The sequence below is a fragment of the Vicugna pacos genome, unplaced genomic scaffold (assembly GCF_048564905.1).
Source record: "Vicugna pacos unplaced genomic scaffold, VicPac4 scaffold_20, whole genome shotgun sequence".
NCBI classification, from domain to species: domain Eukaryota; kingdom Metazoa; phylum Chordata; class Mammalia; order Artiodactyla; family Camelidae; genus Vicugna; species Vicugna pacos.
Window position 1 is genome coordinate 77,562,558 of NW_027328741.1, and position 16,421 is coordinate 77,578,978.

The 16,421-nt window shown below is 40.4% G+C and overlaps 1 protein-coding gene across 4 annotated transcripts in view; it reads right to left on the minus strand.

Annotated features, from left to right (window-relative positions):
* The window catches only part of LOC140694018 (uncharacterized), a 229,897-nt gene that overhangs the window by 192,784 nt on the left and 20,692 nt on the right, over positions 1–16,421 (minus strand). Inside the window, exons 2-5 of one of the 4 annotated variants that reach the window (XR_012069745.1) lie at positions 14,015–14,073; positions 13,665–13,782; positions 13,005–13,128; positions 12,469–12,744 (exon numbers count right to left, since the gene is read on the minus strand). The gene's annotated coding sequence lies outside the window, so the exon portion shown is untranslated. Of the gene's footprint in view, positions 7,007–7,717; positions 7,839–8,372; positions 8,433–10,133; positions 12,745–13,004; positions 13,129–13,664; positions 13,818–14,014; positions 14,074–16,421 lie in introns of those variants that run through there. The other 3 variants (XR_012069744.1, XR_012069747.1, XR_012069746.1) reach the window with 3 other exon arrangements.

Sequence of the window (16,421 nt, forward strand, 5' to 3'; positions counted from 1 at the left end):
TGCAGCTTTCCCTCCTCAGAGCACAGAAGGACCATCATTTACCTCATTAATCCACCCAGAAACCTGGGCCTTACTCCATCCTGCATTCACAGCCAGCCTTCATCCTTTCCTTTTTACCATCTAAACATGCCTTCAATATGTTCGCTTTTAAACACTGACCGTCCCACCGCTCAAGTGGAAGCCACCAACACTGCCCACCTGGACTCACGAGTCTCCTAAGTGGCCCCACAGCCGCTCTCCCCTACTTGAGACAAATGGGACTGTGCCACTCCCGCGCTTTTTGGACTCTTTTAAGACCCACTCTTCTTAGAAGAAACTCCAAGTTCTTCACCAGGTGAAAGTCTTTGCCATGAAATTGTCAACTCAGGGAGGGCAGGACCCACCCTCTCCCCTCGGCCCCGCCCTCTGGCAGAGCATCAGCTTGGGAGGACCTGCTGAGCTACACCAACCTGTATTCTAAACCTGGTCTGAGTTCTTAGCAAACTGCTTCACTTATCCATACAATTCCAAGGTAAATTAGAAAGATTTTAGATGTTGAGCTAGACTATTGATTTTGGGATTTTGCACTAGCAACCTGCAAGGACATGTTCTAAAGATTCTGTCTTCTTAAAACCACACCCAGGTTAAAGGAGTATTTGTGGAATGTCTTCGGAGGAAAAGGGACTGTACTTTTACAGGCTTTATGTTTTATAACATGAACAACCCGGACAGGGTCACAAATGGAACCGCCTCACAAGTGACAGAAGACAGGTGAGAGGCACAAAGCAACAGGTTGCAAAGATGGTAAGAGTAAACATGATTCTCCAACCCCCCCAAAAAATTTTTGAAACAACCAAAAATTCTGAATTTTAAAAGTAAAAGAGTATCATATAGAGAAATGAAATAAATAATGCTCTTCATCAGGGTTTCAAGATCTCACTCCAGAGTTTTTAGCAGGCCATACTGAATCCTACCACAGAAAAATCAAATGGACTTGTAGTGAGAAAGTTCCAGGAAAACTGCAGTAATTCCTCCACTTGTGTAAGGACATACACTCACCTGCTGAAGGTGAATGTAAACCGCATTCTGGATAAATTCGAAAGCTTCCAGGCTCCGCTTCTGGATGCCAAGGACATGGACAGCTTGGAAGCATGCTTCTAACTCAGTCACCGGCATTTTTACACTGCAGGGGAAACGGAGGCACCCAGTCAAGAGCAGAGATGTTCCTGTCGTGTCTCACAGGCCGTGCCTCGGGGATTCAGTGCCCTGCAGCAGCCCGGCCCCAGGCAAGGACCAGCACCGTTTTCCACCCAAGCAGGAGGGGCACTGTGCTTGAGAAAGCCCATCTCCGATGGGGGCAAGAGGGGCTGGTGGGGTTCAGTGAACCTATAAATGCCCACAGAAATATGCCTGCATTCATTCAAGTGATGCAAACAACTGTAGCAGGCTATTTAACAAAATTTCAATTGTCAGTGGAAATTTTGCCATTCCTTTCCGCTTGTCCCCTGCACTGAGACAGGCTTAGGCTCTCTTACACCTGCAGCTCTGTGCAATAGTTGTGAAGTCATTTTACTTTACAGATACCACGGTTCTGCCCAGGGTGATATCCAGCCCAGAGAGGTGGCCCAGGCCAATTTAAAGCTATGTGGCTTGCTTGCAGGGACAATTACAGGAGCTGGTTCCGGAGCCAGGCCCCTCCCCACCTCTGCTCCCCTCTCTCCCGAGGCCCCGCTGCCAAGCACTCAGGCTCCGTGATCTTAAGTCCTACTCTTCTACTCTACTCCAAACCCTTTTCCTTTTCTTTTTTTTCCCTAATTATTCCCAGCTGGAGTGATTTTTCAATCTCAATATCTGAAAAAATTCCTGCAGCCGAAAAGAGGTCTCCAGAGGTCAATGCCCATATGCTGGTTCCTGAAGAGAGCCCCTGGCTACGGGGACCCTCACCAAAACTCACGGGGCATCAGAGATGTTGCAGGGTCGGCCACCCCCTACAAGAGTTTGCTGTCACCCCAATGCCTGCACAGCATCCCTGCTCACAAAATATAGTTGGTACACTTATCGGTTATTAAGAAGCAAAAATACAAAATTGCTCATATTTCTTACTAATATTATCTATGAAGCTGGAAACGGAATTGTAATAAAATGTAACAGTTTTTACCCTATGTTAAATCTGTTCCTTTGAGTTTAAACCTGTGCCCTGTTTCCTAGGCTCAGACTTGGTAGCTCTGCACCATTTGAAAAAGAAAGTTGCCTTTAGCCTGAAATCTGCAGGAAAGCCTATTCTCCTGGCCCTGATCTTTAAAAATGTTAGCTCATCTGCACTTCTGTAGAGATGGCAAGTTGCATAATAGAGAATAGCCTTTGTTTTTTTGGAGGTTTTACAGGGGTACCATGATTTGATCCACATGGACAGCTGCAAGAACAGCGGATTCAAAGGACAAACAATTCATAAAGCAAGAAGTATGCAACAACCAACCACAACCCCCCCCCTTTTTAGTATAAAAGGAGACTGAATTCTTACTTGGGGAAGATAGTTCTCCAGGACATCAGTCTGCCGTCTTCTGGGTCTGCCAGCATTGCAAGTGAAGTCACTATTCCTTGCTCCAACACCTCATCTCCCGGTTTATTGGCCTGTCATGCGGCGAGCAGAACGAGTTTGGACTCGGTAACAAAATGACTGCATTGGAGGTAGTATCTCTCCAATGTTTCCTCGTTTCCAATATGTAACATGCACATCATTTATGATCTAGTGCAAATAATTCATCAAAGACAACCACAAAAAGAAACTATACTCACCTAGCTATCAACACTGAAGTCACAACCTGTCAATTTTATATGATGTTGAACAACACAATGGAAAAACCTAACATAGGGAGTTGATTCCACGGAAATAAAATTATTTCTACTCCTTCAATACTTTTTCTTTTCTTTTCTATTTTATTTTGTTTTGCTTATTGAAAGGAAAATAAAAGTCAAGTCATTTTATTTCACGTATTTTTGTTATAGCTACATTCTTTAAATACTACAAAGAGATTTAAACTGCAAAAAAAATTGTTCATATATTAGTATAAAGATATATACACAATCAATGGGGATTAGGAAAGGAATGGTCATTTACTAAAAATCCACTGCAATCTTGTCTTTTACAAGCATATCCTGGAATATAAGCTGTATGATCCAGGGGGCCCCATCCCCATTCTCACTGTTGAGTCCCTTAGCAATCAACTACTAAGGCACCAGCATAGAACCATGTGATCAGTATTTGAGGAATAAATTAGGGAATTAGCACATTCAATTCTAAAACAAAAACCCTAAAATAAATACTGAACTTATTTACAGATAAAGAAAATTGGAACCAAAAAAGTAGTTATTTCCCCAAGGTCACAAAGCTAATAACTGGTAAAGACAAGATTTGAACTCATCTGCCTGATTCTAAAAACTAAGGTGGAAATCCCATTCGACTGGGGAGGGTCCAGCAGCAGAGCCTATCACCCTATCTTTGTTCAGATCTAGCCTTAGACAGCCTGAGACAGCACTCCATTCCTATGGAACTCGAGGGCAAATGATAACAATAAGGATTTTATATCCAGTAGTTTGTTAGGTCTCATTTATATAAAGTGTCAGCAGGTCAGCAGAAAAACTCTGGAAAATATGAGTGGGTCCAGAGCTTTCTGCTGATTAGTAACTCAGTCTCTCAGGACATAGTGACCTTCCCATGAGAGGCCTCATGGACATAAACTAAAGGCAGCTGAGCAATGAAAACTAACAAGAACCTGGAACTCAAGCAAGAAGGTTCCCTGCCATCCCCCACCCAGTTGCCTCTTCACCCGCATGGACACGATGGCAGGAGACCCAGATTCTTGTCCAAGTTACATCATCATGGATTCTCATCCATAATAATGTATGACTCTATGCCGCCTTATGTCCATTAAAACTCAAATATGATAACACCAATATCTCAGCAGAATATCTATGTCTCCACTTCCTGTCTTCTAATAGGAGAATATTTTTATGGACAAAAAGCAGAAATCCAATTTAAAAAACCATGCACGAAGCCAGGTGAAATTCTGCTTAAGAGACTGCTCTCACGCTGAGTAAATGAAAACTCAGAAAAAGTGGCCCTTCTCCCTCAGTAAATGGGAGGTAGCCTGATGTGTGTGTGTGTGTGTGTGTGTGTGCACGTGTGTGTGTGTGTAAATCAAATACAATGAATTCTGGGATGTGTACAGTTTTTTTAAGTCACTGTCATTTCATGGGAATGAGCCAACATTTAAATAATTTGAATCTAGTGTTCTGAGAGAGTCTCGGGCTCTTGGTGGAGGAGGTGAAAGGGGAGAGTGAAGGAGGAAAGAGGTACATGAAGCAAAGAAGTAAGAATACTGCCAGGGAAAGGCAAGACGTTAGTTTTGTTCTTCCTTGCACCACATACAAATTAGGGACTCGCTTTCTGCTGATGACTTATCGAGCACTGAGTTGCAGGAGAAGAGGGGACAGCTCATTGCTCACTGAGCTTGTGACTGTACGTGGCATCTTATAGACACAAATCATTTACCCTGATCAAACACTCTAGCAGCAGGCTGTAATTCTTCTGTTTTGAGAGACAACAAAGCAGGAGTTCAAACAGGATGCATAACTTGACAAAAGTCAGAGGTCCAGTAAACTAAAGAGGATTAATTCAAACTCAGATCTGAATGCAGAGTCTGATCTTCCCACTCCCAGGACTGGAAAATCCTTAACACAGGCTCCCCAGCTCCCCTGCATTGTTCCTGGCACCAAGCATTTGCCGTGGCAATGGTCACCATTTCTCACAGACACAGCGCTCTGTGCAGCAAATGACCTTGATCAGACCTTGATCATCTACCTGCCACGCCCACCAGGCTTCACCATACAGGCAGGAAAGCTGGCTTTCAAGTGCATACAAAGCCATTCCTTGTCTAACCTGGGCTCTTCTGTGGTTTCTCCAGCCTAAAGGCAGCCATGAAACTGCTCACAGTTTGTACATGAGCCACACTACCTCTCTCCATCTGTCTCCGCACCTATACTACTTAGCTATGAACATTTTGAGAATCTTCGACACAAATTTTTAAAAACAAAAAAGAAAGGATTCTGGAACAACTACTTAATACTTACAATTTTAAATGACAAATTACAAAGTGAGTATATACAAACCGAATCTTCCTTTCTAAATTTCAGTTTTAAGCGTTTAAAAATATAATAGCAAAAAATTTTCACTTACAAAATTGACAAAAACATAAACAATAATCTGGAATAAGTTAAAAAATAATGCCCATGTTCTAAATGGGGAAACTTCAGGGCTGTACTGAGGGGTAAAGTAAGAGGTGAGAATGTAGAGACATCAACAAATTGCATGGAGGAGAGCAGTTTTGTAAAGATGTAAGTTCTCATCAGAATAATTCAAAACTTACTGAAAACTCCCATGACAACCCCAATCTGATTTTTTTTTAACTTGAACAAAATATTTTGGAATTCTTCAGGAATAATAAAATCATAATACTAGACAAGAAAATTTGGGATGGAAGAAAAGAATGAAAAAAAATTCAGACTGCCAATTATTAAATAAATTTTTACAATATGTAAGTTATGGTGCTGGAGTAAGAAAGGCAGATTGACAGAAGGGAACCATGAGCTCAAAAAGAGACTCTAGTGTACATAAGTATTTTGTAAAGGTGGGATTTCAAATCAAAGAGAAAAGTATGACTTCAGTAATTGTCCTGAGACAATCAGACAATCACCTAGAAAGAATAAATACTATTCCTCTCATAAGGACCACAAGATAATTTACAGACAGTGATGTAAATATAAAAAAGTACTAATAACAGCAAATACAACACTTTGCTCTTATTAACTCAACTTACCCTTACATTAACAAGTACTATTATCATCTCCATCTTAGAGATTAAAAAAAACCTACAGAGGAGATTTATTCCAGTATAAGAAATTATTTTTAAGAAAAATTTCAAAGATAAAACACATAAGGAATACATTTATTATCATAAGAATATTTTGAGACACTACCAAAATTAAAATCCTCCTAAACAAAATGAAAGGCAAGAAATGACAAGAAAAAGCTCTGTGATACATGTTGTTGAAGACAAGAAGTTAATGTTCATAACATACAGAGAGCTGTCACAAAGCAACAAGAAGCTCCTTCACTTAAATGTGTGCAATGGAAAAAAGGAATCATTCATTTTAAAAAAGTCAAATGGCTAATGAGTGAAAAATGCTCAATACCTCACTGGTCATCAAATGCAAACTAAAACAATGAAAAAGCACTTTTGCTCATCATATTGGCAAATATTTTTAAAAGATATTCTATCTAGTGTCCATCTGTGGGAGAAGAAACCATGAGCGACATTATCAGAGGACGACATGTCAATGGATATGTAAACTCTGAAAAACGTACGTACACACTGACTCAACACCACTTCTACGAATCGTTTCCTCTAGGAAAAAACAAATTTAGTCCAAAAAGATGTACCCATCAGGGCATTTACACAGCACTGTTTACAATGGTGGGAAGAAAAACTGAAGTGAAATCATATCCAGCAATAGAGAATTGGTTACATAAGTAATTGTGCATCTTTTCATTCCCCTATGGAAGGAATTTCTAGAGTTACTTGAATGGAGTCTGTGATGAATGTAAATGTCACATCCAGGGACTAAATTTCCAGAAGCCTTAACTAAAGGAATACTCATAAAAGATCACAGGAATGTCTGTACAAGAAGGATGCCAGTCAAATATCCTTTCTGACAGTGGAAAATGGAGAAAACTTAACTGTCCACCATCAAGACAATGATGCGTTAAATCACGACGAGCTGCGAGCAATGAGGGAGCCGGCGTTTCGCCGTGGTCCAGGGCCTTGTCCACAGCATTCTCTCACCAAAGGTGTGCGTGGGAAAGAGACCACACCCGCAAATCAGGAGACCCCTCCACTCTATCTGAAAGGACCGTGTGAGTCTGGAGTGGGAGGACGTCTATGATATACACCTGAGTGATTAAAGCGAGCTGCAGAAAAACATATAGTATGGTCTCATTTTTAAATAAAGCATATATACACACACGTATACATGGAATTCTCATATGTGTGTATATATGTATGTCGTAGGCATAAAGGTCATGAAACATATATATCAAATTTTCAACAGTTTTTACTCTTCGGAAATAAGGGGAAGGGAGGTAGGGCCTTCCTCTACCACCACAGTTCTCTTTTCAGTATTTCAGTTAAGTATACTTGGAATTTAAAAGTTTATTTAAGTCCGAAGTAAAATGGACAATGCCTCCACAAGACAGAATGCTATACTGGTCATCAAAAATCATGCCAGAGGAGATAGAATATTGTAGAAAAACATATAAAAAGCCGAATGGAAAATGGAGGTGTCCACACAGTAAACAGTCACAGAGTGCTCTCTGGTTTTTTATGACAGAGGTGATCCACACTGATGAAAATATACGTTAACGTGTTAATTATTATCTTTGAATAGCGGGACAATGATAGCCTTTTTTGCCCCCTTTTTCAGAGTTATTATTTTAAATGCACATTCTTTTTCATCTGAAAAAAAGCATTTTTAGGTGTGTAGTACTATGCATTGGAGAATAATACAAGAATACTTAGAGAAACAAGTAACTAGGAGACAAAGCAGCAGCATCACACAATGTAGGACGGGCGATCCTGATTAACACCACGAAGTTACATAAGGACCCACAAAGTGAGAGCACCTGCTGTAACAGGGCGTGGCCCCCTTCTATTTGTCAGCAGTGTCTTCAGGGCTGAGGCAGTTCTGAGCACGGCCAGTGTCAGTGCTGGTGTCTTGATTGATGCTACTGGGGGTGAGGGCACCTGCAAGCCGAGAGGAAGAACAGAAATCATCCTCTGCCTTTTCTGTCTTGTTTCTTTGTTACTTTAAAAGAGAGCCATATATAAGATAAACCGTGTATCTCCCCAAATGAAATTTCAGTAATGAAACCGTTTTTAAAGGCTTCACAGCTTATATTCTGCCTATAACTGTCTTTTCAACAAAGATCATATTTATTAAATGTTAATTAACTCAGTTAATTAACTCCCTGTTGAAACATTCTAGTAAAGAACATGAAATGCAGTATGTAAAAGAACCACACCTGCAGTGACTAGCTCAGCTGTCTTGACGGCAGTGCAGTCAGCCCCCACCATCGCGTGGCCCTGAGCTCCTGATGCTGGTAAGAGATTACGCTGCCGCCTCAGATGGAGAGAAACGGTGAAAGCATTTCTTGAACCCTACAGCACTGACAAAACATAACTGACAAATCCCAGGCCCCTTTGAGGCTCTCATTTTCTGTTTCTGGCCAACCCCCATCAATGAGCAGAACCACCCAATCCCCGAGCCATGGGACTCACGTGGGAAGCAGTTTTGGAGAAATTTCCAGGTACAGAATGTAACCAACTATACATAGAACTCTGAAAAAAGAAAAGATGCCATACTCTGATTTTGGAAGACACTCAAAATATTCTCCTAAGCCTTAGTAGCTGGAAAGGCTGGGCTTCTCCTAAGTCACTTATTTATTTCACAGCCAGTAAGCATCTCCCTCAAATCCTGCTTCCCTGTGTCTGCTGGGAGCTTGAAGCACACTGCTGCTGTCGATCTTATAAGTCACATGGCAGAGGCATGTGTCTCACGCCTGCAACCCTCACACAGGCTCGCCTCCTAGCCTCACTGTCTGAACTGGGCCCCATTTTCTCACCTGTTTATTTGGTATCTGTTCTTCTGTAAGCTACCTGAAATGCGTTTTGGAACATGTCAGAAGAAGCAGTGGGTTGAGAAATGGACAGATTGAGAGGTGAGAGATGGGCAGACAGAGAGAGAGACTCCAAGAAAAGGGGAACAAATAAAATTTCCTATGCAAAACCCTCTTCTAATCAGGGAAGGAAACCACCACGGAAAAGTGTGAAGAGGCAGGTAGCTTAGGACTGTTTCCTGGATTCCATGAAAAGTAACACCAAGAGATGAGAGGGTAGAACTTTAAATAGTAAAAGAAAAAAAGCACGCATGCTTGAAAAATATATCTACAATATGTACTTTCTAAAGAATAGACTGAAATCAGCAGGACCCAATAACACTATACTTGGGTATTTACAGAAGTGAGAATCCCATCTCCAAACCACAAGGCATCCCTTCAGAGCACTGGCAGTCTACATGGGGCGGTCATAAAGCCATCACCGCAAAAGCTATGCTACCCTGCACTTACGAGGAATGAGCAGCTGTGCTCAGGCTGCCCACGCGCGTCATTTACACCCCACAGCACCTCTACGGGGGGGACGCCTAGCGAGCCCCGTCTCTGCAGGACAGAAAACCAGTTCTGGAGAGGCTAAGCCGACTTACCAGTTCTCCATCTCACAGGACTGGTCTCTCCAGAGCAGGACACGAACTCGGACCCACGATTGTAACCATGGTACTACAGTGCTTTGTGTGCTGTTTGTGTGTATAATACATTTGTTTCTATCATGAAAGGTTATTTAATAAATGATCGGTTGTCTTGTCTATCTCATTAGCTCACAATCAATCTTTGTACTGTTGAATTGTACTCTTTTCCCCTGAAGAAAGGAACGGAAACAGCGGGGGTCAGAAAGAGGTGGGGCTCCATTCTTTATCTGGGATCTCATCTCATTGAAGTCCCCAAACAGGGAAAAGGAGCAAATGTTCTCTTTATCTTTTAAAGAGAGGGCTCCCGTGATGGTGACTTATTCAATTACAAAATCAAGGCTGGGGAAAGGGCACATGCAGCAACTAGAGCAGTATCAGCTGTAGGAAGGTCAAAAGTGCTCATGGGAGGGCTCAGGGGGCAGCCTCATTTAATTTCAATCAATAAAACAATAACAGACTCTAAAAATACTGGCCTACAATGGATTAGCTCTTTCTTGACATCTAGCAAGTTTCCACAGCCCACATGTAACATTATCGGGAACCAGTGAAAGGAAGAGTCCACAGACAAGGAAAATCAATGCCACAGGCAGGCTGAAACCCAGGCTGGAGTTTAGGAAGAGAAAGGGCATAGTTAAGAACTGGGGAAAGGCTGGGGAAAAAAATCATCACAAGGACTCTCAAGCATCATCCAACAATCATATAATCATTCATTCAAGAGAGAGTTACTGACGTCGTACTCTGTGCAAGATTGTACAGCGGGTGAAGCAAGAGCGCAGCGTCCATGGTGGCAGCAAGTTGCGGGGCTCAAATACACTTCTGATCCCGGTACCTTGCACACTTGTCCTCAATATAAAGGCAAAGATAATTAAAGTAAAATAATACTCTGTAAACTCAAAGCATTGTTGAAAAAAAAAAAGTTAAAGAAGACCTAAATACCAGGACAGACACTCCACACACATTCCCCTATCAAAAGAAAGTGCTCTTGGAATGGCAGTGCTCCCCAGAGCGATCCGTATATTCAACGTGGTCTCGATCACAATCCCAGCGGGCTCCTCTGCAGAAACTGACTATCTGCTGCTACAATTCATATGGGAATTCGAGGATCTCAGTAACCTATACGTACTTGAAAAAGAAAAATTTGAGAGGACTTATAATTCTCAATTTCAAACCTTACAACTGTATCTCCAGGTGAGATTAGAGGCCATTGTGAAGTTATTACTGTGTTAATCCTTATTTACTAAATTCTCTACAATGAATATTACTGTTACAATAAGAAAAATAAAAAGTAAGTTATCCTTTAAAACATGCACACCAATTCATTCATTGGGAAAAATTATTCTATCAATTAAGAGATAAATATCTATTGAAAAAGGACAACTTAAAAACAAGAGTGCATTTGCATTTTTCATAAATTGAAAACTGAAAAGCACAAAGACGTCAAGTTTCTAGGGAGACCAATGCAACATATTAATAGTTATTTTCAGAAATTCTAATTTAACAATGAAAACTCTGGAAAGGGAAAATCGTGACTGAGAGCCAACTGCAAACACATGGAGAGCAAAGGCCTAGAAATCACAGTTCCTTTAACTCTGCTCCTAACACAATAGGAGAGGAAATTCCTCACTGAGGGGACAGTGGAATCCCATGCATAAGACAGGATACACAGTACAAACTGCACTAGAATTGGGGGTGATTTTTTTAGAAGAATTCTAAAGTTACAAAATTGCTGAAAAACTATTAAAACACTGACAGAAAGATTAAAACACACAGTCATATATATTATATAGAAACATATGTAGTCTGCTCCCATGTTGCATTTAAATACAAATATATTTGTTCATTTATGGGCACTTATGACTTTATCCCTGGTAGAATATTTCAACTAAAACAAATAATCAATATAACACTCCTTTGTCAAATCTACTTGATAAGTTACTCTGCTATGTAAACATAATGTGTCTAAGATAGATCTAAAATTAGTGAAAAAGAGCTTTGTATGGCTTCTTGAACTATTCTCAAAATTCAAAGCTTAATTTTAAAACAGATCTGAACAGTAATTCTATATTACCTTTTCCGTCGTGAAATGAACAACACAGTCTGTTGTCAAATTTCTGTCCTTACAATGATTCACGAGCACCGTATCCTCACAAAACTGCTGGACAGCAAGACACTATCCAGACACTGTGACCCAACAAATGAAACACAATGAAGACAGTGACCCTATTCTGGAGGGCTTATAGTCTGTGTCAACACCAGGGTTTTATTTGATTGGTTTGATTGGTTGGCAAAATAAAATCAATCAAGTACTTTCTTCTTTGAGCATTCTATAAGTCATGACTCTGATGTTAGTGTCATGAGCAGGAAAGACTTAAGCATGACTTGATTAGATCAACTAGCAACAATCATCACTGGAGAGTGAGTAATAAAGAAGTTAACTGATAGCAATGCTTCTCCCTACATGAGACCTAAAATAAATCGACACTGATATCCGAAAAGAAAATGAGAATTTGAGGTCCCCAATAAGAAAAAAATCTAACAAGAAATCAAAAAAGTAAAGATTTTTTCATTAACGTTTCCTGGAAAGATTGGAGCATGGTGGTGTTGAGCTCAGATGCTAGGGAAAAACATGAGGGTCTGAATTCCCACAGCACTGGGTAGCTTTGACACTAATATGTCAGTCAAATTCTCTGCATCTCAGTCTCCGATGCATAGACTGGGGACAACAACCGCACCCATCTCCTAGAACGGTCCTAAGAATTAAGTTATTTTATATATACAAGTTTTAATAAAATACATCAGATATTAAATATTACCCCAAAAGCACAAGGAAAAATGAAAACAGAGATAAATTGGAGTTCATTAAACTTTAAAACTTTGCTTCAAAAAACACCATCCAGAAAGTGAAAAAACAACACTCAGGAGAAAATTTTTTCAAATCATTTATCTGATAAGGAATTTGTGTATCAAAAAAAAAATTCCACAGCTCAACAATAAAAAGGCAACTCAATTAAAAAATGAAAAAAGAATCTGAAAAGATATTTTTCAAGGAAAATATACAAATGGCCAATAAGCACAATGAAACGGTGTTCAATAACATTAGCTCTAAAGGAAATCAAGTCAAAACAACTAGGAGAAACCGCTTCACATTCACTACAATAGGTTAAAATCAAAAAAAGATTAACAAGCACTAATGAGGACACAGAGGAAGCGGAGCCCGCAGCCATTGCTGGTGAGGATGTAACACAGCGTGACCACTTTGGAAAACATCCTGGCACGTCCTCAGAGAGTTGAACATTTGGCTTCTGAATGATCCAGCAATTCTGCTTCCTGGGCACACAAGTAAGAGAACTGAAAACAAATGTTAACATAAAAACTCCTACAGGAATATTCACCATTACTTTTCGCCATTAATTTTCAGAGCCAAAAAACAGAAACAACCCAAATGTCTATCACGTGATGAATGGGTAAACAAAGGGGCCCAGCCATACAGTGAAATATTATTCAGCAATAGCAAAGCATAGAGTACTGACCCAGGTCACAACGTGGACAAACATTGAAAACGTTACTCAGTGTGAAAGAAGTCAGTCAAAATAGACGGTTCCACTTACATGAAGTGACTCGATTTGCATGAAATGTTCAGCACAGGCAAATCCACAGAGACAGAAGAGTGGCTCCCTGGGGCTTGGGGAGGATGGGGAAGTTGATAATGTCTGCTTATGCGTACTGGGTTTCCTGTTGGGGGGACGAAAATATTCTAAGATTGACTGGGATGCACATTTCTGGGCATAGAGTAAAATCCGCTGTACATTTTAATGGGTGATTTGTATTAAAACTGTTAAGAACAAAAGCACCTCGGATTAGTACCTTCCATAGTAAATGCAAATTGCTAACATTTATTACAGGAAGAAGAAACTGCCCTCAGCATGAAAGCAGGAGATCAGCAAATATTAGTTAACCGAAATTGGACAAGAGCATTTCACTTGAAACTGTTGCTGAGTGTACAAGAAATATTCAGACATGACAAGGAAAATCAGTTTGACATCACGAAGAAGCATTCTGCTTCAAATGCAAATCAAGGATTCGGCAAGCCCAGGTGCTACAAATGACCAGAGAAGAAACCTGGTTCTTAAAACAAGCACCAGAGCCAACAAGGAAATGGTGGTGAGGAAAGCAGGCGGCCTAAAATCTGGAACAGTGTGCTACAAATAATTTCTCCACTGAAAATTCAAAAATAAAATGAAAGTGATGTAATGCTGTGTTGAACTCACGTGAATGGGCTTCCTGCAGTGCTTGACAGTTCTGTAACCCCGAATGACTCAGGAGAATCAGCATGGCTCCTGGGAGTCCCCAAGTAACTGCCCATCAGCACGCTGACCACCATCACATCTGCCAGGGTTGAATTGCAGAGAAGAGAGCAACCTCTGAAAGGCACAGGGAATGTTGACAAGGGAATAAAAGGCTGCGGTCAATCCTGGGACAGAGGCCCTGTGAGCAGAGGCCAGAAGGCTGCAGGTGAACTGGAGTGGCCCTGGGGCAGGAAGGGACCACAGGGGAGCATATCTCAATTATCTCCTCTCTCTCCCTCGGGTAGGAGGGATAAAGCCTGCATCCTTCTCACCTGGAACTGTGGGTTCTGGCTGGCGGAAGTCTTACCGACACGGAATGAATTTCTCAAGACTGCGGAAAAAGGAAAGAAAGCGAGAGGGATTAGGGAGCCAAATCCACGAGTCTCTCAAATGCTCCCATATTTATTGTGTATAATCAAAGTAAAAAGTCAATAACAGTTGTGAGATAGTAGGCAGGAACTTGGGGAAAGAAGGGATGAGACAGAGATTGTAGACTCCACCATGAGTACTAAGGCTTAGTTTACCTTTAGGGAAGTCATGGGCTGAGGGGAACAAGATACATTTTTTAGACATGTTCATTACAAAGCAGACCACCAGACCAGCCTGGTCCCTGTTTTGGGGATAATGGACTATCTAACACCACGCAGGCCTGGCGTTTATAGCTGAGGGCCTGGGTCATTGTTATGCAATAAGCAGTGTGCTATCTATAACCTCAAATATGCAAGCAAGGCATTGTCTCTGCTTTTTATGGCAAGGAGACAGGAGTGAGTATGCACAGGTGTTTGCTTTAAAGCAGTTAATAAGCACATTTTTTTTCTTAAAGTTGACAGGCAGCTGGGATGTGTTACAACTTGTTAACTCAATCATGGGCTCCCACATGGAACCATTATGGAGGACATCCTAGGATGAAAAATCCTGGCTCTGGATCTTTTCCTGCCAGCTTCGGCCACTCCAGCAGGGTCTAGACACATCCCTGAATAACGATCCCACAGAACCACCTAAACTCTTAACTCCTGGTGCTTGAAACTTAATTTTAGCTCTACACAACTTAATGTAGAAAAGTTTCAGAAATAAAAGATATTATATTCTTTTTATATCTCATCATAAGACTGATTTTTCTGATTGCTCTAAGCTGCTTCTACATGGTAAAGCACCTAATTCTGCAGGTGAATTCAGTACTTTCCTTTGGGCATAACTAGACAGTCTGGGCTGTCTGACTTCTATTAGTCAAATACCAATACACTTAATTGATTTCTTTGTTCATCAATTTCAGCCTGGAGGTGAGGGTCTATCACTATTTTCCTCAGCCCACCCTCTACTCTTTTCTCATCAGCATCTCAGGCCTCCTGAAAACAAAACAAAGCATTTGTTTCCCTTCATCTACACTTTCCACAAAGGCAACAGGAATCATCATGCCTAGAGAATGAATTCAACACAAATGTTAAAACAAAAATCTATAAACCTGAAGCAACTCCATCTCCGACTCATGATACACAATGACATGAGAGTAAGTGTGTCAGGTACAAAGCATGCGTGAGCCTGACCACCTCATTTCTATTCTTCAAAGGAAGGAAGGTTTTCGTATTTTTTATTATCATTCTTTGTCATTGTTTCTGATTAAGCCAAAAAATTTTTTATGAAATAATTAAGCACTGCAATAACAGATTTTCGCTGTATCAATTACAGAAGGAATTCAGAGGGGATAGGAAAACCCACCTCTGTAAAAAATGCAAAATTCCTTCCCCTGTTAAGAACACGAATACAAAATGCAACAGAGAATTCAAATTCTTGTGGAGAGGACAAAAGCCACAGAATCAAAGCAAAGTCATTATTATGACTCAATCCAAAATTCACTGGACAAACATGCTCAATGCATTCAAATAATTTTTAAGGCACACTGCAAACCATTCACTTAATTATCTACAGGCTAGAGGAAGAATTTCCCTCTATAACAGACAACATAAATCAATAGGTTGCCCCACCAAACAAGGAACAAACATCAGGTTTTTTGCAGTTCTGATAAATCAGCAAGTTTTAAAGATCAAAATCCAGAAATTTTAAACATTCATTCACACCAGAATGAATCAAGCACTTAAAAAAAAATAAATAACCCAAAGAAACTAAACACATTGATCACGTACCTGGATCAATGAGAAATTCTTGTACAGCTGGAAAAAAAGAACAGTCTATAGACTTATACTTGAAAAATAAAACTACTTTTAAAGATAACTGCTAAAACACATTTCATCATTCATGTTGCCTTGAAAAATCTGAGGCACTTGTCTCTGATCAGAAAAGCAATTCTGAGTATTAGTATGTTACAATTCAGTGCCAGTTTGCTTTAGAAGAAAAAAGAAAAGCTACTGTTTCTCATCTTGCACAAAGTTTAAAGAACCTCCCTGCCTCTATCTCCTCCCATTTTCTAAGCTCATGCTCCCCAACCCTTCTGAAACAATTATGAGAACCTCTTATTCCCACCAATATGCCAAATCACAAAAGAGTATCAATTTATTTGTGTAAATATATACCTACACCTTGAACTGGAGGAGAAAGATTTCAGAAGGCTATATGGAACTTATTGCTACATTCCTGAAATCACACACATACACGTTCACAGAGACACAGACATATACAAACTGAATTACTGGGCACTTCACAAGCTAAGGACTTACAACTTCT